We start from the raw sequence: 23,958 nt of genomic DNA, 5'->3' as shown, positions 1-23,958 counted from the left end.
AAAACAAACATGGTTTCACAGAATATTTTGCACTTTCTTCTTGAAAAGTGCTTGATTTTCTTAAAATTAAAAGTGAAATTAGTCTCGTTAAAAATTACTTTTTTATTTAAGAGTTTTTCTTTCTTCGGTTCCCGACGATAAATAAAAGTTCTTCCATTCAACCTGAAAATTATTAAACTGTCATACACAAAACGATATAATAGATGGGTAAGAAGAGGAAAGAAAACATCATGCTATTTATTTCATCTATCTATTCCTTTTCTTCTCAGTGCAAAAACGACAATAAAAACAAAACAGCAACGATTTAAGTCAGCCGCCACTGCCACCGGCAGAAGTTTTTTTTTTCTAATTTGTGCAGTGGAGTTGTTGATCACATCTACGGAATCAAGAGGTGAGTCCCATTTTTACTTATTTTAAACGATGCAGTTCCGGATAACAATATGTATACTAATTCTTATAGAAACATGGTATCAAATTCCGGTGCGTCAATATTTTGAATGGAGTTGGGCAATATGACGATTTTCATACAAGATTTGCTATTATATCTTACAGATTCGGTTCATGACTGGAAAACTATGGCGCGTTTTAAAATCTACAAGAGGGGCTGGGGTCGCTGGATAAGCCGCGCCGGTAGTCTTGGAAGCTGCAAGTCATAACACGACGATTAACACGAATGAGGACATCCTGTTGCATGAGCGCCTATAAACCTGCTCAGTTTAATGAATTTTAGGTTTAAAATAAATACAATATGGAATAAAATTTAAAAAATGAATAAATTTAATTTATAAAGAAAAACATGAATGGAGGAATGAAAAAAAAAACAAGCTTTTTTGGGGAAATTAAAACTTCGTTTCAGATTAAAAATATTAAACTTTTTTTTCTACAGTGTGACTATTTTGATTTGACAATGTTGTTTTGAATGTTTTGTACTTTTATTTTCAGAGTCGCATGCCACTTTTGGAATATGGGTGTAGAAAAGTTTTCGTACTTTTGTTTTGAAGAAACGGAACTCTCTACGAAAAAGAACCAACGCAACTTTTTATTTTAACCAAAGTTTTTTTTAATTTCATGAATGATTTTTCTTTCTGTGTACATCCTAATATTTAATTAATTAATGATTAAAGAATAAAAGTAGCAAGAGATGAGTAAATATGTACTGCACTTCGCGGGATTTTTTCAAACATTTGATAATAGTGTCACATATGTCCATAAATTGCACCTCGGATATTTTTTTTTATAGGGGAGAAGGGGAATGTGAGGTGCATACCAGTCTTATTACATCAGTTTCCTTACCCATTTGGATACAATACAAACTCAGCTTCATTCTGTTGGTATCACTGACTGTCGCATGTCGATCGCGAGCAAGCCGAGGATAACCATGTCGCCGGCCGGCATCGCCCGACCCGGCATCAGCAGTCAGCCAGTGCAAGTGACGCGTTCCGACCAGTCATAGCAATTCGGAGCGCAAATAACGAACTATAATTTTAGCATATTTACAATATATATATATATATATATATATATATATATATATATATATATATATATATATATATATATATATATATATATATATATATATATATATATATATATATATATATATATATATATATATATATATATATATATTTATATAACATAGTTGGCATTTGTACGACCGCAAATCACTCAAGAATAGATAGCTCAACTTTTGTTAATTCATATTCGTTTTCTTCTTCTATTTACGATGAAACTGGAAAAAAATCAAAATCAAAGTGCAATCTCTTCGACGAAATAGTTTTTCATACATTTTGTATAGGAATTTCAAATCTTGATCTTTGTATATATGACACAAAGTTAGCATTATCAACCGACAATGGAAAGATCGATAAGTGCTAATTTTTGTTTGGGTATTTAACTACAGTCAAACCTCCTACAGTCAAACCTCTATGACTCGATATCGACTCATGGAAGCAAATTATGCCATATTAAAAAATATTTTCTGGGTTTGTGATGGCCCCTTAAAACAGCTTCTTAAAGATTTGCTATTACTTATCGCGGTATTTCCATGAGTCGATGGTCCCTTCAATATCGACTCATGGGGGTTTGTCTGTAGGAAACATGTTATTACAAAACTGTAAAAAAATGAAAATCATTCTGAGGAACCAATTTGTTTTCTAGATAAATTATGTACGCAACAAATTGTATCAAAAAAATGATCAATTTTTGGCGAGACAAAGTTTGCCGGGTCAGCTAGTGATTATATAATGTACCTATATAAAAAAATATTAACATTAACTAATCAAGATTTAAATGAATAAGTGAATATTACTCGTTGAAAATGAGCCTTCAGAAACAAACATGAAAAACTTCAAAATATAAAAGTCGTAAGTCAAAATATAAAGATTGGACAAATCAAGCATCCGAAAGATATTCAATTTGCAAAAAAGAGAGCTAACCGCGGTGGAGGTTGGTACTCGGATTCTGATGGCTTTTCCGCAAACGTGACCTTTAAGTGGTCTTGTTGTGTAGGGGTTATCACGCCTATCTAGAGAGTAGGAGGTTGAGGGTTCGAGTCCCTCCAAGACACGTGGATTCTTTTTCGCAAATTTCATATCAATTTGTCCATTTCGAAACATGTGCTGTGCATATGCACAGCCAAGATATTTAACAAAAAATGGTTTTCGTACGGCCGAGTTGCCGAATAATATGCAATTAATTATAAAAGTCGTGTAAAGCAGCAATCTTAATACTTTTTTTTTTTAACTGTCATTTATTTGGAAGGCTCATTTGCCGTAAAGCGTTATGGAGCCGGAGTCATGTTTTTTTTAATTCAGTTTTTTATGATTGTTATACTCTAATATTAGTTTTGGGGAACCGAAAGACTCGCGGTTTGGCGGAGGTTAGGGAATACAATTATACAATAGGAAAGGTAGGGAATATAGGATGCTTAATTAATTACAAAGCTGATGTTCACACAGTTGAAATCCTTGGCAATGTTTCAAATCTGTAACGAGACAAACATTTTTTGGGGGACAGCAACGAGGGGAAGACATACGAATGGGGTTTAGCGGTAGACAACCAGAGGAAGACATTCTTAAGCGATAACGACAGTAAAAGGGGAGAATGGACGACGATTACAGTCTAACACCAGCAACATTCAAAAATTGGTGGACAAGGGACATGTATTCGAGATCAAGACCCACCAACACTTCCCTAATAGGCTTCGGCTGCTTTCCTCGGACCCGAAGATGTTCAGATAGCGTAGATCTGAGGCCACGATGCTCCTCGCACGCCCACACGACATGGTCAATGTCCTGATAATCTGCACGGCAAACACAGAGATTGCTTTCTTAGAGCCCTACTCGAAAAATATGTACATTTAAAGTATAGTGATTCGACGTTAGACGACACATGGTTCGAATGAAGTTTCGCCCCATATTCAATTTTTTGAACCTTGGACGCTTCAACACCTGCGGGCGAATTGAATATAGCCATCTACCCAGCTAATCAAGGTTTCCTGGCGAACTAATGAGAAAAATTCATCGAAGGTGATTTGTCGATCGTAAATATCACCTTCCATAGCGCCCACCTTAGCCAAAGAGTCCGCTTTCTCATTTCCCGGGACCGAGCAATGAGAAGGGACCCAAGCCATAGTGATTGTGAATGACCGTTTTGATAAAGCACTCAAAGCTTTCCGTATCCCGGTTAAAAGATACGCTGAGTGCTTAACAGGTTTCATTGACCGAACCGCCTCCAGGGAACTTAGACTGTCGGTGAAGATAAAGAAGTGGTCAGGAGGTAGAGATGCTATATGCTCATGTGAATAGTGTAGAGCTGCTAGCTCAGCGGTATACAGGGAACTAGGCTCTTTCAGCTTAAAGCAGGCGCTATGAAAATCGTTAAAAACACCAAAACCAGTGGAGTCATCCATTTTTGACCCGTCTGTGAAAAAGCTTCTCTCCTCGCTGGCGTGCCCGTATTTGCTTGCAAATAATGGAGGTATGACCTTCGCACGAAGAAAATCTGGTATTCCATTAACCTCCTGCTTCATGGACAGATCAAAAGTAACAGAGGAACTGTAAGAGTCTAAGAAGTTAGCACGGATGGTGTCAACCGAAGATGGGTTTACCTCCAGAGTCATATACCAGTGGTAAATACTCATGAATCGAGATTGAAGGTTTTGCTCGAGCAGCTTACGAGATACGGAGACAGCGGTACTTAATCCGTTGAAGCTTCAGCATGTGTGTTTTAGCCGCGGACTGGAAGCAGAAGCTGCCGTATTCGAGAACCGACAGGATGGTTGTTCGGTACAACGTGATAAGATCTTCTGGGTGCGCCTCCCACCATGTTCCCGTTATCGTTCGCATGAAGTTGATTCGTTTCTGGCATTTTTGTGTCAGATACACAATATGCTTCCCAATATGCATTTGGAATCGAACCAGACCCCGAGGTATTTAGAAGACATGCTGTGAGTGATTGTCTTACCCATCAGTTCAAACGGGAAATTTGCCGGCTTATATTTTTTTTTGAAAAGACAACCATCTCAGTTTTCTCCGGAGAGAATTCGATACCCAGCTTTAAAGCCCAAGTAGACAAATTGTCCAAAGTATCTTGCAACGGTCCTTGCAAATGGACTGCGGTTGGCCCCGAAACAGATACAACACAATCATCTGCAAGCTGTCTTAACGAGCAATTTGGCATGAGACATTCATCAATGTCTCTGACGTAAAAGTTGTAAAGGAGGGGGCTCAAACATGAGCCCTAAGGGAGACCCATGTAGCTAATTCGTGAAGTTGCCGAGTCACCATGAGAAAAACTTATACGCTTCCCTGACAACAAATTGTACAAATAGTTGTTCAAAATTGGTGAAAGTCCACACGAGTGGAGTTTGTTGGATAAAACTTCGACGCAAACTGAATCAAAAGCCCCCTTAATGTCCAAAAACACTGAGCCCATTTGCTCTTTTTTAGCGAAAGTAATCTGAATTTCTGAAGAAAGTAACGCAAGACAGTCGTTCGTTCCCTTGCCCCTGCGGAAATCAAATTGTGTATCTGACAAGAAACTATTGGATTCAACCCATTTGTCTAGCCGGAAGAGAATCATCTTCTCCAACAGTTTCCGAGGACAGGACAGCATCGCGATGGTACGATACGAGTTACAATTCGACGCGGGTTTTACGGGTTTCAGGATGGCTATCACCCTCACTTCCCTCCAATCATCCGGAACAATGTTGCACTCCAGTAACAGGTTGAACATGCTCAATAAACGCCTCTTCGCGACGTCTGGGAGGTTTTTAAGCAAATTTAACCTGATTCTATCCATCCCCGGAGCAGAGTTGTTACATGAAAGGAGAGCAAGCGAGAATTCAATCATCGAAAAGGGGCGATCCATATCATCGTGTTTCTATCGACTGAACGCCTTCAATAATAGCTTCCGTATATTTGCCCCAATCGATGTGCTTCGTGAGGTCATATGAGAGGTCGACAGAAACAGATTGCTTATGTCCATTGGAAATTAAAACTTCGATCGGCAAATTATCACTTCCATGGGGATCTTGGACCACCTTCCAAGTACAGTCCAACGAACAAATGGAAAGATCTAGACGGCTATCTCTTGCTTGAGGAGCCACTCGTGTAACTTCTCCTTTATTCAAAATTGACATATTAAAGTCGTCGCAGAGGTCGTATATCATTGTTGAACGGTTGTCGTCGTACAGTTCCCCCCAGCCTGTTCCGTGGGAGTTTAAATCTCCCATGAGCAACCGTGGCTCGGGCATAACCGAGAAGATGTGCGAAAGATCTCTACGAGATATCGCGGTGTTTGAAGGAAGATATATCGAGGCGATACTGAGGTCTTTTCCTCGAATAGTCACCTGACATGCGACAGCTTCGGTGCCAGACATCGGGACAAGATCGACTCTATAGAAGGAGTGCTGTTTTTTGATCCCTGAAAGCACACCTCCATATCGATTGGCCCGATCGCGGCGAATGATGTTAAAATCGGGAAAATGAAGGTTCACATCTGGAGTTAGCCATGTTTCACATAGTGCAAAAACATCACATTGTAATTTGTTAATTAAAAATTTAAAAATATCTAATTTAGGAAAAATGCTTCGACAGTTCCACTGTAGAACCGAAATCATTTGAGCCTTATCGACGAAGTTAGTCATTGAAGGATACGAATGACTCAAGGAGGGGCATTTTTGAAGCCAGTTGCTTCAGGAGAGGAGTTACTAAAGGAAGAACTGTTTTGAAAATGTTCTTCACTGAGTCGGAAGCATCAAAGAAATTGAGGATGCCACGAAAGAAATGAAAAATGCCAGATGCCAGAAAGCGTAAACATTGGAGCGCTCGGAGGATGTTCCGTTCGTTCTCTATGCTCTCTTCCTGGCTAAAAATTCGAAAAACTTGGAACATCTGGGATTTTAGAAGGTCCCGGAAGCGGAGGAAACTCTCGTTCATCCTGATGTGAAACCACAAAAGTTGAACGTTTTTGAGTATTTCCACCCGCTTTGCAATTGGCCATGTTGGATTGAGGCTCACTTTGAGGCAGTTTTCTAGGCTTCTTCGAAGGTCGCTGGCTCTGTTTGCTACGTTTCCTCGTTGAGCCTTTGAAAACAAAGGGAACCCCATTTCCAACTTCAGAGTCAGTACTACCTTGATCGTCCAAACGAAGAGAAGCGTAAATGGTGTCAGCAACAATCGGTAAAGTGGCCTTCCTCAGCATCTTAGCGTAGCTTCGACGAGAACGCTGTTGAAGGGACCACTTCTGATGAATTCGCCGCTGTATGTACGTCGGGCAGGCTTCGAGAACATGCGGAGGGCCTTCGTTGCAATAAACACATTTCGGTGCTGTCTTGCACGCGCCATCCACATGCTTCTCTCCGCACGATGCACAGCGAGGTTTATTGCAGCAGTACTGAGCGGTGTGGCCCAGCTGCTTGCAATTAACACAATTCATCACCTTCGGTACATACAGCCGAACCGGTAGACGAAGTTTGCCAATCACTACATCATCATGCAGTGCGGACCCGGAGAAGATCACACAGAAAAAGTCTGAAGGCGAAAAAACTCGTTTCTCCCCCTCCTGCGACACTGAATGCATTTGTTTGCAGTCCAATATCTCAACAGGAGGCAGAGAAGCATTTTTGAAACGGCCGAAACCTTGTTTCAATTCATCGCATGTCACGCTCCCCTCAGTGACCGCCCCGCGATTTCACACACTGCGGATGGGAGATAAACTTTATATTCAAAGCTCGAAGGTCGCAATCTCGTTGGCCTGTTTGCGATCAGAACAAGTGACGCGCAGCTTACTAGACCCAACCATGTGAATGGTTGTGACAGACGAAAATCGATTTTCCAGATCTTTGCTGATCTAACTAATATTCAATCGTTTGTCTTTGGCTCGAAAGAAAACAACATACGGCTCACTAGAGTCGGGAGGGTAGGCCTTGTGGCGGGGGTTCATAGGGGAGGCAAATGTGTTGATGGAGTCCATTTTGTTTTCTCTCGGTACACCAATAGGCAACGAAGTATCAGACAGGGAATACGATGTACCCCCGACATCATCCCCTTCGCGGATTGCGGAAGTTGATCACACAGGTTTCCCGGTGAAGTGAAAAGGAATGAATAAAAAACACACACACTTTATATAACTAATCGAATAAAGTCAGGTTGAAAAGGGGAATCAACGTGGATGGAAGACAGAATATAGGGACTAGGGAGACGGCAGGTATTTTCGTCTGTTCGTCATAGTCTCGAAAACCAATAAAAGAGACGCTTTTTTGTAAAACTCATACGTACCAAATCGTAAGCTCAGGAGAAACGTTCTGCTATAGTGGAATTCTAGCAAATGTACGTTGCTTTCGTTGGTTTTAGCCCCTATGACGATGGACGGAAATACCTGCCGTGTCCCTACTTATCTCTCAGGCTACTGTGCGCACTGCAGCGCACACCGGGCCGACAAAGGTGGACGCACCGGACAGACGGGCTCGATAGAAGCCAACCACTCTAGACGTGTGCGTTGGCTACTCTCCTATTTCACACAGCAGCTGGATGGTATGGACCGCGGGGGGCGATGGTGCGGCGGCGATTGTTGGTAGGATGATTTATGATGGTGTCTGATGTAGAACGGAGTTCACCACCACGAGGAACCGTCTGCGTGGGGTGAAGAAACTTGTTCACGTGTGTCGATGGACGCCAGAAATCTCTCAGAATCACTCAAAACACGAGTATTTTCACAACTTAGGTGAAGGCTACTTAATAGTTCTCCAATAAGCAACTCTTCCCCTGATCTTCGGTAAAAGTCTCTAAAAAATCAAGGAAAACCCGAAAAGGAATTGAGCGTACGCGGACTATCGACTGTCTCGCACGGTTGCTCGACGTGGAATGGATTAATATTTATTATGCATTACTATTCTGAGTTACTGTGCGCTCAACAAGTTAAAAAAAGTTTTCATCAAAGTTGTTTTGGAAACTATTGGCAAAATCGCTGACCTTGTCAAGCTTAGCCAATTATATGATGTTCTCTATTTCAGCAGTATTGAATTACATTCTCGTAATGACGAACGTATTGAAAAGAAGTTGAATTAAAAATAAACACTGATGCGGATTATTATTTTTACACATATTTCCTATGATTGGCAAATCTAGCTTCACTGTAAGGTACACCGGGGCAAGTTGAAATGCGGGGTAAGTTGAAACGGAAGCTGTAATTCAGAAATGAAAAGGCCGAATGCTCTGATCATTTTTTTCAGCAAACTACTCGCCTAAACGCACCTTCTGACTGCCATTTCCGAAAGATCGCAGCTTTCAAAAGCAATCCCTGCTATTGTTTATTTTTCGCCCTTTGCAAAATCCAAACCAACTATTCGACGTGCCAATGAAACAGGTCTCAAAACGATGTTTGGAAGAGTTTTTTCATCAAATTTGCACGGGAGGTAATCATTCAATGTTGAATAAGCATAATGATTATGAAAAATCGATGAAAGACCCGTTTTAATTTTTGTATTTTGGTTGTTTGATATTGCTCTGCATGTTCACTCATCGGGGCAAATAGAAATGAGTGGTGCGGGGCAAGTTGAAACAACAATTCAAAACGTCACCCTTGCAATTAAAAGTAATTTTTTTCCAGAATTCAGCATGTTTTCAAAAAACATACATTCGAAAAACACAAATTTATAAAAATATGCAAACTTCTGAACATAAATTTAATAAATTTCCGCCCATTCCGTCATGAATGCAACCCTCCTACAATCTCCACCAGAATAAAAAGGGGTCATGTTTAAACTGCAGTTTTGAGATTCCTAATCTACGAGCCCTGACTCTCAGAAAAATAAAACATAGAGTATGTAAACATTTCGTTAACTCCACCTTTCACTTCCCCAGCTGCCTACTTCTCCAATCGAAGAGTTTAAGAGAGATATGATGGCTGGTTAGTTAAGGTGCATTTGTGAAGAAGCCACAATCGAATTAATCAATTGCGCAATATACAAGTGAACCAAATAATGAAGCATCCTGACTAGTAATCCGAGTGGTCACCAGTAGTGCGTTCTCCAGAATTTGCTCTCTGAAAATACGTTTGTGGCTTTGTTGTACACTGCCTTTATTCGCATAAGAGTTTCATGTCATTTTCGCCGACTTGAGTAATTTGCAGTTTAATTTATCAAACTTGTTTTACATGGAGAAATACAAAAAAAAAATTAATACATTGAAAAAAAATTGGTATCTTTCCAAAAAATTGACATAATATTCTTTCTCCGTATTTATTGCTGTGGGACAATTAAATGGACCATAAGTTTATTTTTTTGTGTAAAAGAGTACCTATTAAAATCTTGAATCTGATTTTTATGCGAGTAAATATCAAGATGAGACAACAAAAGTGGGATTTGTTTTCAAATTTATAGAACAAAGCCTACTATTTCATCAGCTTTTCTTAAACAGGAGTAAATTTTCAGCTACTTTCTGAAAGAAAATTAAAATCGTCAAAAATTTACATGGGACTCTTATGCGAATCCTGGCAGTTTTATAGTCACCTTTACAACCTCGTGTTTCTTGAGTGTTACTGAGTACATACATTTTGTTATTAATACGGCAAAATTAGCTTACGTCTGAATATTACACAGTGTTTCAACTTGCCCCGATACGCGGGGCAAGTTGAAACGATGCATATAAAAAAATAATTTAAATATAAAAAATATTTATATAAAAATTTGTTAAGGTTGCTTATTTTTTATGTATAATATTTGGCCCGAACTAGCAAACACCGCAAACGGATTTAAAATATACCACATGGTGATTTTTTTACAGCACTTCGAATTTCAACTTTGAAAAAACCGTTTCAACTTGCCCCGGTGTACCTTATTGTATTTTCTAGGCAGTCATTGTGTTTTGACCTCCTAAAGTTCATGAAATATTTTAAATATTTTCATAACATTTTTCATAATTTATAAGTTATAAATATGAAACATTATCTGTACTCATGAAAATGTCAACATTCTTCCACAATTTAAGGAAATTTTGTTCTTTAGCTGTTAACTTAATATGGAGACACGATTTCTTTCATTGGTTACCTACCGAATATTTAACGGATAAAAGAATTCAATTTGTTATTTTTATGTAGGGAAACCTTTGAAGTACCAAATTGATGTGCGTAATCCTATTTGAATTGTCGTTGCCACATAATCAGCCTGGGCCCGCTTTAATTCTCTCGCTACCGCTGATCGCATTGTGAATGTTTTTCAGACCATAATTCGTCTAAAGAATCCTGAATATCTTCACAACACCATTTTGTCCAAAACAAAATCGACATGTTTACCATAATTCACGAATAAATAGAGAAAATTTGAAAGAAATGTTGTATATGGTCTAACAATTAATCGAAACTACTATGACAAAAAGCCAAAATTAATCTACATAGCCGGAATGATGCCTTCTTGTCTTCTATCTATCTATTCTATCTATATCTTCTTCTATATATATATATATATATATATATATATATATATATATATATATATATATATATAGAATAGCATATTATATATATATATATATATATATATATATATATATATATATATAAAACAAAGTTGGCATCTGTACGACCGCGCATGACTCTAGAATAGACAACTCAATTTACGCTAATTTATATCCTTTTCTTTTTGAAAAAAAAAATGACAATCGAAATAAAATCTCTCCGATGAAATGGTTTGTCGTGCATTTTGTATGAAAATTTAAAATCATGTCATCTAAGTTGACATCATCAGATAACGGAAAGATTGATTTTTGTTAATTTTGGTTTGTCTACTAAATTAATTCGAAAAGTGTCATGATAAAATATTGTCAAAAAAAAAGGAAAAATTATTTTGAAAAACCGGTTTGTTTTATAGATAAATAGATCAGTTTTTGGCGAAACAAAGTTGGCCGGGTCAGCTAGTTTATTATAAAATATATTGAGAAAATTGCATTAAAAAAGTAGAAATAGAACCCCCCCCCCCGTGGCTACGCCACTGCTTGTAGCTAAACGTCAACACGGCACGGAAAATGCTATATAATGCGTACCATTAGTACTTCGCGTACCTAAAGGAATAAAATAGACTCCATCTCGCAATATTTCCCGTAGATCCAACCGGTATACGAGCAACTTTAGGGAAGATCGGGTAACCAACCTCGTTGGGAAACTTTGTGGTATGCTGACAGAGAAGGGAGTTTGCTCCTCTCCGGGGGTGAAAATCTGATCGAGTGTCTGTTTTCCATGTTAAGGAGCAGCTCACAACAGCCGACAGGGGACTTCAAGCAAAATTGTGCACTATGGTCCACCGGAAATTCAGGCGGAATGGTCCTCCGGAACTTCAGGGTGTTGGTATCAAGCCCTGCAAGCCAGCTTTAAAAAAACCCAGATTAATCCACTTAGCCATTCTCATGGATCATAACCCGGCAGCGCAGAAACTAAGGGTCGTGGATGGAATGGTGGTTGTTGTACGCAAAGCCAAAAACATGTTCTTTTTCAAGTGGAAATCTCGAACCGTCTTCGAAGAGCTCCACGATGCGCACTAGCAACTCTATGCGCAACTCCTCCTAATAGTCAAAATTGTGGTTGTTACCTTTGTAAACTCGAATAAGTTGATGACCACACTTAACTGGGAACTGGCGAGCAAGTTTTCAGCAAATATGGGTGCAGTCCTTGCGCTCTCTTTACCAAAGGGTGATTATGTTAAATCATACGATACATCGAAACTGTGGTACCTTTCGTCAATGCCCCGCTATTTCAATAGACAGTTCCGACCTAAAATCAATGTTATTACATTTATCTCAAATTTCCAACTATATCCAACAAAACCCCTCCGCCGATCCAGAAAACTGAGCAGCTAAAACAGTTCAGCGCTAGACTGGCTACGCACGTGGTGAAATATTGGTATGAACGAACTTTCTTCATCGCAGCGATCCCAACCTGCAGGTGAATGTGAAGATTGAGCATCGTAAGCTTCTGCACGTGATACGACGGGTGACGGACGAGTATTGCCAACACTGTGATATACAGACGCCTGAAACGTTCCAGCACAAATTCTGTAGCTGCATTCATGTCGCCCAGGTCTGAACGGTCTTATAGCAGAGGCTAGCCCGCTACACGAATGAATGGAGGAGGCTATCGTTAGAGAAACGAGCCCTTTTTTGCCAGAAATTGGAAGAGCTGCGCGACTGGAGATTCTCCGCTTGCTTGTAAAAAACATTGGCTTTGTTAACGAGTGTAACGGTAGAATTGATGTAGATGCAACTGGATTTAAAATAATTATGAACACTTTTGAATTTCCCTATAAATATTTAACCATCAATTGACTAAATAAAACTGAATTTTAAACCACAAAAAAGCATTACAAAACAGTCACGCGATGTATTGTACAATGTATTGTACCCTACAATCATGTAATTGCCACCAGTTTAGTCAATATAGCTTAGTTTGCAAATAAGTCTGAATGTAATTAAGAAAATTGCCTCCAACGAGTAGTGCCGTTCTTCACACTGAGAATAAACCAGATGTGAAGTAAGTTGTGTAACAAGACGCTAGGATTATAAAACTTCCTTATCCCCAGTTAAATTATCTCAGATTTCCTTCTACATTGTAATACCAATCTGACTTCTACTAGTACTTGCTTGAATCATGGCCAATATGGAATCATATTACGGGATTCGTGCTCCTTTGATTACGATTTCAAAAATCATGGGCACGGAAATTTGGACATCTGATAAATATCTTCAACCCGCTTCTTATTTGCTGATATCTCACATGGTGATTTATAACGTTTGCAATGCCTTTACAATCTACGAGCAAAGCAAGGATCCCATTATGATGATGCAGGTCACCATTATCTTTGGGATTGCATCGCAGTTGATATTCAAATTTTTCTACGCAATTTCCAAAAAGTATGCCGTACGGGAAATGTTCGACACTGCGGAGAAAACCGTCCACCAACGATATTCCAATGGCAATAAGGAAGAATGTTTTATACTTGAAAATACTGTGCGATATCTGGGAATCATTTGGAAGCTGCTGGCGGTTGTCTATTCGTCGACCTTGTTCGTTTTCGGCATGTGGCCAATCTACGTATACTATTCGAAAGGACAACTGGTTCCATTGTTTTCGTACCAAATTCCGTTGATTGATTCAGGAAGCTCCTTCGGATATATGTTGAACTTATTCTTACACATAGATATTTACGTATTAGGAATACTGGGATCGATACTAGCCGATTATTTGTTCATTTTCCTAGTGTTTTATGCAGTGGCGAACATTGATTTATTTAGCTTACATGCAAAATATTTGAGTGATATCTTAGTCGACGATAATCCCGAAAAGGACATGGATTCAATAGACAAAATGTGGAAAAACTGTATGTTGGATCATCAAATAACTACTAAGTACATAAACATATATTTGCCTTTTCACTTTAAGGTCTGAAGGCAGTAAATAATCCTTTTTTTTTGTTTTCAAACACCTTGATAATTATTTTTATGTTTTTTGATATTTGAGAATTGATTTTGAACAACTCTTTAGAATTTTTGTTTATTATTTTAAAAAAAATCTCTAATTCAAATTTAATCTCAGCTTATTAAAATGTTTTCTAGGTATCTAAATGACTTGGAAGACATAACCAGTACGATGTGTTTGGTACAGGTTTTCTCGTGTGTTTACACCATCTGTGATGCTATGATATTGGTCGCTGTTGTAATTACAAAATGTGCTTCAAACTATAGAGCTGGAAGGAATTAACCCCCTACTCTTTTTCAGACTGATTGGTATGCAGCTGTATGTTTCTTGGTGGTAGTTTTCGGAGAGATTACGATTTATTTTCTCATTGGAAATCTGGTCGAGTTGAAGGTTGGTATCGATCGGATGCATCAATCAATATGCTGTTTTCAAGAACCTTCTGATTTTAGATTGATCAACTTTACGCGTCTGTAATCGGTTTGCCCTGGAATTTGCTCAATAACGTTCAGAAGAAAGAATATGGCTACTTACTTGCTCGGTCCCAAAGGCCGCTTATTCTAACGTTATATGGGTTCGCTCCGTTGAACTTTGAAAGCTACATGTCGGTAATAATATAATGACGGAAATATATTTCAACAGATATAATTCTCAGAAACATTTTTTGTAGGTATTGAAAGCGTTGTACCAATTTTTCGTAATGATTATGCAATATGTGGAATAATTTGGAGACCAACAGTTAAAGTGTATTCGCTACACTGGGTCATTGATGACATGATTGACATTTTTAAAGTTAATTCAACAGAGCACCGGTCTTAAATTTGTAATTAACGGCATATCTAACGATTTTTTTTTCAAATTATAAAGTATTTTAAGTATTTTAAGTCTGATGAAAATTTCAATATATGTATTCATAACTAGCTCGGTGGTCTGATGGCTACCGCTTCTTTCTTATAAGCAGGAGGTCGTGGGTTCAATTCCAGGTTCATCTCTTTCCTACTTTATATTTCTATCTTTGTTCATTCTGTGTTTCACGTTCTACTGAAAACCAGGGATCTTGTATTCACCTTGCTAAAAACGATTACTACTGTTATAACCTTCCATACTAACAATTCCAAAACCTTCCGTGGCACGTATATGAGGTCTTAGAGTTCATCTAACTATCCATCCCTATCCTCAGTATTCGCAAGTACGTGGCTAGGACGAATCTCGACTATTGGAGATTGTAAAAGAGATTGTGATTAGTCCCAGTTCAATATATGTGGTAACGGTGATGCTACTTTCATACAATAGTCTAGGTTTATACCATCTACGAATTTGTGCAATTTGCTCAATGCTAATGCTAATACTCAGGAATGTATCCAAAAAAAAATTAAAAAATCTCTCACTTATTGTCCTTGTATACATCTACGATCTGAACCATACCGTGAGAGACTTTTTTTGCAAGGTGTCATGATAAAGAACTGATTCTGGGGCTATACCCCATTAAAAGTTCCAAACGTGGGGGCACTGGTTCTGCTGATGTATTTCAACTTGTTCCACACAACTGTGCTACAAAAATGCTCCCCAACACAAAGTGAGCGTTTTATAATCACTTCTCGGTGGGGGCTGCCTATTCGATTCTGTTTTTTTTGCACTTGTATACAAGTTTTATAAACTTTCATCCTGGCTTGTTAAAACTCGAAACATTTTTTTTATTGTCTTTATTAATGAGGTTTTCGGCCCTTGACCGGTTCACCTCAAAACTCGAAACAGTTTTTGCCTCTCTTTCATCGTTATTCGTTTCCAATGAGAGCGATTCCTGCAAACCCTGCATAGATTCACATAGATTCACTCCGTTAGTTTAACCCTTTCGGGACGATCCGTAGTAGCTTGTATGAATAATGATTGAAGTCTTATCAACTCAATGGACTTACTGGGATAAGTTGGTTCATTGGATAGATCACATGATCCGAGCTACAAAAAGGGTCTATACAGTCGATCCTCTATGAATCGCTAATGGACCATTGCCTCAAGCATACATCGAGATATGGAATAGAAGTTCCTTGGAAAGTTGTTCGAAAGAACCATCAGAATAACCGAGGAAATATTTTTAGTATGGCATCATTTGCTTCTATGAGTCGATATCGAGTCGTAGAACATCGAATCATGGAGGCCATGTTTTAGCTTGTGAAAATTGTGAATGAAATAGTATTAGCTCAATGAATCTGCTGTAATGTTTAATGCTAAACGGATACATCGTTCAGGACATGGTTGATCGGGTAGATCGCATGTTTTGAGCTCCATGACGTTTTGGAGAACAAAAAAGGCCTGTAGTAGTTTGTAAAAGTAATGAGTGAAATCTTATCGGCTCAATAGACCTGCTAGGCGCTGCCCGAATACATTCTCTTTTAGAAAAAAAAACTATGTACTTGTACATAGATTGATTCACTTAGCGTTGGTGTTGCCTTTCTCGCCCATCGTAAAAAGAGAAAATCATATGAGATAGGTCAAATGATTACTTCAGGGGGATAGGTCTTACTATTTCCAACAATTTATATCGATTTGCGGTCATTTTAATGCATTGTAGCAGTTTTTGGATTTTTTTTCCATACATTGCCGCATTAGCAGACTTATTTCTTTTTCTGGTTGCCATGGACAAATGCATCCTCAAGAATATCTACAGCTTCATGTACGCGGACTACATCTTGCTTGTGGTCATCGGAGACACTCTGACGCGAACGCGTGTCCGAACTCAATCAGCAGTGGTTTATCGCTGGGCCTCGTAGGTCGGTCGGAAATCTGTCTATGACTCTATGGGAATGTGTGCAACAGGCGGCATCGTCTTTCCAATCCTAGTATCAAGAATAATGGGCAGCCGATCCCGAAACGGAATCGTCAATATCCTCCCTGAGTAGTGCAATTTAGACAGCAACCTAAACACTAGATATGATTCGGTCGAACATAAGTCACAAAAACTCATCAACAACAAGTGTATTGCTTAGGTCGTAGTCACCTTATCCACAGTCACCTACATCCACACGATCTTATCAAGGTTGCTTGAGATATACAATAGGACCACTCGGTATCGTATCGGTCAATCTATGATTGACTACAGACTGCTGTATGGACTGGAGCAGAGTTGTCAAGCACGTCGGATGTTTATTAGCATACACATTAGCCTGCGCCGAAGCAGGTGTCCTCTTATTTTGCCACCTTGTGTAGGCTGCCGAAAATCTGTGACATACGCCACATCTGTAGAACACAGGATCCTATCCCTTGTTCAGGGGGATCGGATTCTACACACGTTAGCAGAAGTCCACTGGCCCGGAGCACATAACATAAGTGTAACTTCGAAGAGAAGTCGTAGCAAAAAGTTGGCCCCCTTTTGCTTCTCGCCAAAGTTGTATAACTGGTACGGGGAACATCGTTCTGTCATCTGAGAAAAGCGACACGGAACTAAAAAGTGGTATAAAAGTTAGGCCCTGCACGGTCTAATAAATTAACCCAAAATTTCAATCACATTAATTGCATATTATTCGGCGATTCGGTCGCACGAAAAAAAAGTCTGTTATTTCACTTTGTATGCAGTACGTAGCCGTGTTTCGTTTTATTTTCTCATTGAATTCAATGAATTATGAGATAAAATATATGGTATTTTTAAGGTATCAAAAATGATTAATTTCACCACATTAGGCATCCATTAGGCAACATAAATGTTGTTGTTGAACGCTTTTGAGATTTATTCAGATCAAGGGCCTATTAAGTTAGTTTATGTTGATAGAAATACAATCTGACCTTGACCTTGACCTGTGCTCTTGAGATTGAGTGAGCATTACGAACACTGGTGAAGTATACAATTTTAATACCAACATTTGAAAAGGATTTTAAAAATAAATTTTTCAAATGAACGAGGATGAACTACACTCTTAAGCGATCACGTATCCAAATAATCAATTGAAATAACTATAATGTTTGATTTGAAAGCACCCGCCACAGTCTGACTAAGCACCTGCCACTAAGTCAGACTGAGCCCTGGTGACTCATTACATTACAGTCCATCGTGGCAGCTGGGCTGTCAACGACGTTTGGTGGTCATCCTATGGAGGAAGTCAGAGTAGACGCGACAAAGAAGTTTGACAGTTTATTGATAATAATTATTATTCCTTTACGTGAGTTCCAGTTGCAACCACAGAAATGCTAATAGATTACTAATTTCCAGTTGGAATAGGTATAGTGATATAAAAGAAGAAGCTTGCGATGCACTTACGAGATCGACGAATTTACCGAAACCGTCTGCTAAACTATTAGCAATTGTTCAATAGCAAATATTATCATACATCAATATTGTATGTAACAGTAGACTGATTCAAATTTCGACTTTTTCGCTCCCCTGTGCTTAAACGATTACATTTGCTATTTTAATAATCATCCTAAATTTTTAGCTGATTGGGTTGTAATTTGAGTGAGCACGCGCAATATGAGGTTTGTATAAAAATCGATATGAAAACAGTAACTTTTGGGTAAACCGTTCCACGACACTTCCCATTAAGCTTCAAAAACGTATGAATACATCGACTACATAGCAAATTTAGCAAGGAAGCAGCTCGTCTTTGTTGCGAATCAATTTGACGCTTACAAGAAAAGTTATTAAGGAAACACTGAATCGTGGGAAATTTAATTTAACACGTAAAAGAATAACATCAATATCAATAATGAGCATTTTTGTTTTCTATATAACTTTGCTTACAAAAGTCAAATCGCTTCGCAACAACAACTGTATTTCAGCTTAGGAACTGTTTAATGCAGTCAACGCGTTTATTATATTCAAATAGTTCATGGGCCACCTCACGGAACGATCTTTTACATCAATAGAGATTTCCATAGTAATTTTCATACAAACTTCAAATGACGCGTGCACAATCAAATTACATCCAAATTAGCTAAAAATTTAGGAGGTTTGATTAAATAGCAAATGCAATCGTTTAAGCATCGGGGTGCAAAAAAGTCAAAATTTGAATCACTCTAGTAACACACTGAAATCGGTTTTAACGCGGAGGATATGGGCCGTGTAAATTAAAACAACGTAAAATCCGCGTAAATCCCAAAATATGTCTGATTCTGGGACGGGACTTGCAAAGAGGAAAAAATATAACTTCAGCTGCGGCCAGTCAACTGCTGTCACGAACTGTCAGGTGCAGCCAGCAGCTTTTTGTTTTACGAAGACTTTTTCACTGCAACGAGTATTCCAAATCATCCGTTTAACTTATTAATACCCGCATAGATCTGGACCATATTTGGAACTTCACTTATATGGTTTACAACCATTTGTAACTGTTTATGTACATCTACACAAAACGTGTATCGAAACCATAAATGGACATTACCTTGAATAGTTTTAACATTATGAGATAATGTTATTCGTCAATTAACAATATGGGTAAAGGGTTGTTAAGTTAGGTTACCATAAAAAACCGGCAATTTTCTCGAACAAATTTTTCGTCCCATTTTATATCAAAAGGTTAAAATACGTTCCACGTTTGGCGAGGTAGAACCTTATGACTTAATGCTAAGTGATAGTTGGAGGATACATCGCGTACGATCGAATGCACCCCGGTAATGAATAAAGAAAATAAAAACAAAAAAAGGAAAAAAAACATCTCAATTCTAGTAGACAACAACATTAAAGCTCTGATAAAATATTGTATTAGCCAAATAAATCACATCAAATAAAAAAATATCACATCGTCTGGCCATCACGTCTGTGGTTAAGAACGGCAAAGTTTTCAATGGTTATAGCCCGTATCAGATTACAGAAAAGCACGGACTCCACCAGTAGATTTCCTGTTCGGATGTACATCATGTGCACCCAGATATACATCATGTGAGAACTCGAATCTGTAGGCAAAACAAACAAATTACTGAATGTTTGGTATCAATACATATTAGCTATACCATAATACTTACTGTGATTCTTAATATTTGCGCATCATGTTTGCTTAACTATTTCGATGTAGATCTAAAATGATAAAATCATTATTTAATTAGTAAGTAAATACATTAAAATGGATATAATCAGTGCTAATTACCTCTAAATCGACAGAAAGATGAACTGTTAATCGCACTTGAAGCAGTTTCCTTTCATCAGTATGACAAATCCTTCTGCAGAACATGTTTACACATCTACAAAAGCACCATTACGGCAGAACTTTAATAGATAATGTGTCTTTAAATTTAAACTATAAATTTATTTGAATGTTTGTGTGATATTGTTTTGATTTCGCTTTCGCTGTCAACAGTACGCAATCATGAATGGAACGTATAACATAACTTTAACATCATGAGAAATGTTCATTAAATATTTTGATACGATCTAACACCAAAATTCAATTTGATTGAAAACATATGGAAAAGTTTAATAACTTTATGTGGTACATTCAATATATAAGATGAACTTAGATAGTTGTTATATAGAGTACATGATGGGAAGGCATGAATAGTTCAATAATAAAATAACAATTACAGAAACATTGACCGTTTCATATGAATTTTTTCAAAGGTTATAACAGAACAACAAACAGTTTTTTACTATGCGGGGTTTCCTTTCATCAGTATGACAAATCCTTCTGCAGAACATGTTTACACATCTACAAAAGCACCATTACGGCAGAACTTTAATAGATAATGTGTCTTTAAATTTAAACTATAAATTTATTTGAATGTTTGTGTGATATTGTTTTGATTTCGCTTTCGCTGTCAACAGTACGCAATCATGAATGGAACGTATAACATAACTTTAACATCATGAGAAATGTTCATTAAATATTTTGATACGATCTAACACCAAAATTCAATTTGATTGAAAACATATGGAAAAGTTTAATAACTTTATGTGGTACATTCAATATATAAGATGAACTTAGATAGTTGTTATATAGAGTACATGATGGGAAGGCATGAATAGTTCAATAATAAAATAACAATTACAGAAACATTGACCGTTTCATATGAATTTTTTCAAAGGTTATAACAGAACAACAAACAGTTTTTTACTATGCGGGTAATCAGTTATAAACGTGTGTTTTGTTCCCGGTATGAAAATCCTTATGAAAATGATTTTACTAATTCGTGAATATGTTACACTTTTATTGTGCTCAGAAGAGTCCACCCGGGGCTTAGGTGAATCAGTCAAGGAAACAGTTGAAACTCGATGGTCAACTGTGATGAAAAGAAGAACAAGTGTCAAAACAAAAGAAGTTGTCTTTGCCGGTCTCGTCTCAGGTCTGAGTGACCAGCGGAAATCCCAAAATTTTAGTGAAAAAAATCCCATAAAATACGATTCGTGTAGAAAAAGCCAATATAGAAAAGACAGACGTAGTTCTAAGTCAAAAGAGTGACTTTTTCACGGTAGGAATAATATTAACTTAAATACAGTACCCATTAATGGGTTAAGTCATCTCATCGTGTAAAATTTGATTGTGTTTACTATATTTTTTTCCGTGTTTCGAAAGTGAACTGGTATAATGCCTTTGACATTACGATGTTCTCTATACCACCTCTGAATCTGTGCTTGGGTACAACTTTTTGAACCCGAGTTACACATATGTTATGTGCCCGGAGCGTGGAGCTGGCATTCCTTCACGGTTGGCTAAAATAAAAGGCTCTATTGTGAGGCGCTTTTAAGGAGGGATAACAAAGAAGCTCAACGAAGATTGGTCACTGAGGTGCTAAACACTGAGTTTAGTTGCTACGCTGCTACGCTAACGGTTTCCTTTCGAGCAGGGTTTGCAGAAATGGCTCTCAATAGATAACAAACAACGATAAAAGAGAGGCAAAAACTGTTCCGAATCATAACAAGCCATGATAATAAATTTATCAAACTTGTATTCATTTCATTCATTTATTTAGTCTACATCTAAACAGATAACACTGAATCAACAATTTGACGCCACAATACACGGTTCGAGGCCGCATCTCTCCATACTCGAATACGCCCCACGCTCGCCAAGTCGTTCTGCACCTGGTCTGCCCATCTCGCTCGCTGCGCTCCACGTCGTCTCGTCCCTGCCGGATCGGAAGCGAACACCATCTTTGCATGGTTGCTGTCCGGCATTCTCGCAACATGCCCTGCCCATCGTACCCTTCCGGCTTTAGCTACCTTCTGGATACTGGGTTCGCCGTAGAGCTGGGCGAGCTCATGGTTCATTCTTCGCCGCCACACATCGTCTTCTTGCACACCGCCAAAGATGGTCCTAAGCACCCGTCTCTGGAATACTCCGAGTGCTTGCAAGTCCTCCTCGAGCATTGTCCATGTTTCATGTCCGTAGAGGACTACCGGTCTTATTAACGTTTTGTACATGACACATTTGGTGCGGTGGCGAATCTTTTTTGACCGCAGTTTCTTCTGGAGCCCATAGTAGGCCCGACTTCCACAGATGATGCGCCTTCGTATTTCACGACTGACATTGCTATCAGCCGTTAGCAAGGATCCGAGGTAGACAAATTCCTCGACCACCTCGAAGGTATCCCCGTCTATCGTAACACTGCTTCCCAGGCGGGCCCTGTCGCGCTCGGTTCCGCCCACAAGCATGTACTTTGTCTTTGACGCATTCACCATCAGTCCAACTTCTGCTGCTTCACGTTTCAGGCGGGTGTACAGTTCTGCCACCTTTGCAAATGTTCGGCCGACAATGTCCATGTCATCCGCGAAACAAATAAATTGACTGGATCTGTTGAAAATCGTACCCCGGCTGTTACATCCGGCTCTCCGCATGACACCTTATAGCGCAATGTTGAACAACAGGCACGAAAGTCCATCACCTTGCCTTAGTCCCCGGCGCGATTCGAACGAACTGGAGTGCTCGGCAGAAATCTTCACACAGTTTTGCACACCATCCACCGTTGCTTTGATCAGTCTGGTAAGCTTCCCAGGGAAGCTGTTCTCGTCCATAATTTTCCATAGCTCTACGCGGTCTGTAGTGTCGTATGCCGCCTTGAAATCAACGAACAGATGCGTTGGGACCTGGTATTCACGGCATTTTTAAAGGATTTGCCGTACAGTAAAGATCTGGTCCGTTGTCGAGCGGCCGTCAACGAAGCCGGCTTGATAACTTCCCACGAACTCATTCACTAATGGTGACAGACGACGGAAGATGATCTGGGATATCACTTTGTAGGCGGCATTAAGGATGGTGATCGATCGAAAGTGGAGCCTTTGCGGGATGCGTTGAGCTTCTGGTAGAACTTGCGTGTTTCTTGAGAACGGCACAGCTGTTCCATCTCCTCGCACTCCGCTTCTTCTAGGCGGCGTTTCTTCTTCTGAAAAGGCGAGTCTGCTGTCTCCGCTTCCGTCTATAACGTTCCACGTTCTGCCGGGTACCTTGCTGCAGCGCGACCGCCCGCGCTGCGTCCTTCTCCTCCAGAATCTGTCTGCACTCTTCGTCGAACCAATCATTCCGTCGACTTCGTCCCACATACCCGACGTTGTTCTCCGCTGCGTCGTTAAGGGCTGCTTTAACTGTATTCCAGCAGTCCTCAATAGGGGCCCCAGCGAGCTCACCCTCTTCCGGCAACGCTGCCTCGAGATGCTGCGCGTATGCAGTGGCGACATCAGGTTGCTTCAGTCGCTCTAGGTCGTACCGCGGCGGTCGTCGGTACCGAACATTGTTGATGACGGATAGTTTTGGGCGCAGTTTAACCATCACCAGATAGTGGTCAGAGTCGATGTTAGCGCCATGTCCTGACGTCGATAATGTCGGAGAAGTGCCGTCCATAAATCAGGACGTGGTCGATTTGTGATTCTGTCTGCAGTGGTGATCTCCAGGTGTACCGATACGGAAGGCTGTGTTGGAAGTAGGTGCTGCGAATGGCCATATTCTTGGAGGCGGCGAAATCAATTAGTCGTAGGCCGTTTTCGTTCGTCAGCCGGTGAGCGCTGATCTTCCCAATAGTCGGTCTAAACTCCTCCTCTTGGCCAACCTGAGCGTTCAAATCTCCTATGATGATTTTGAC

At 39.2% G+C, this 23,958-nt stretch overlaps 1 long non-coding RNA gene across 1 annotated transcript; it reads left to right on the top strand.

The window, feature by feature from the left end:
* The first annotated feature begins 245 nt into the window (after positions 1 to 245).
* On the top strand, positions 246 to 801 carry LOC134217589 (uncharacterized). Its single transcript, XR_009981105.1, has 2 exons — positions 246 to 391; positions 553 to 801. It is a non-coding gene; the product is annotated as an uncharacterized LOC134217589 (long non-coding RNA).
* The last annotated feature ends 23,157 nt before the right edge of the window (positions 802 to 23,958 follow it).

This window comes from Armigeres subalbatus, chromosome 2 (genome assembly GCF_024139115.2).
Source record: "Armigeres subalbatus isolate Guangzhou_Male chromosome 2, GZ_Asu_2, whole genome shotgun sequence".
NCBI lineage: Eukaryota > Metazoa > Arthropoda > Insecta > Diptera > Culicidae > Armigeres > Armigeres subalbatus.
The sequence above is the reverse complement of the archived record's forward strand: the minus strand, read 5'-3'. Positions and strand labels throughout refer to the sequence as shown.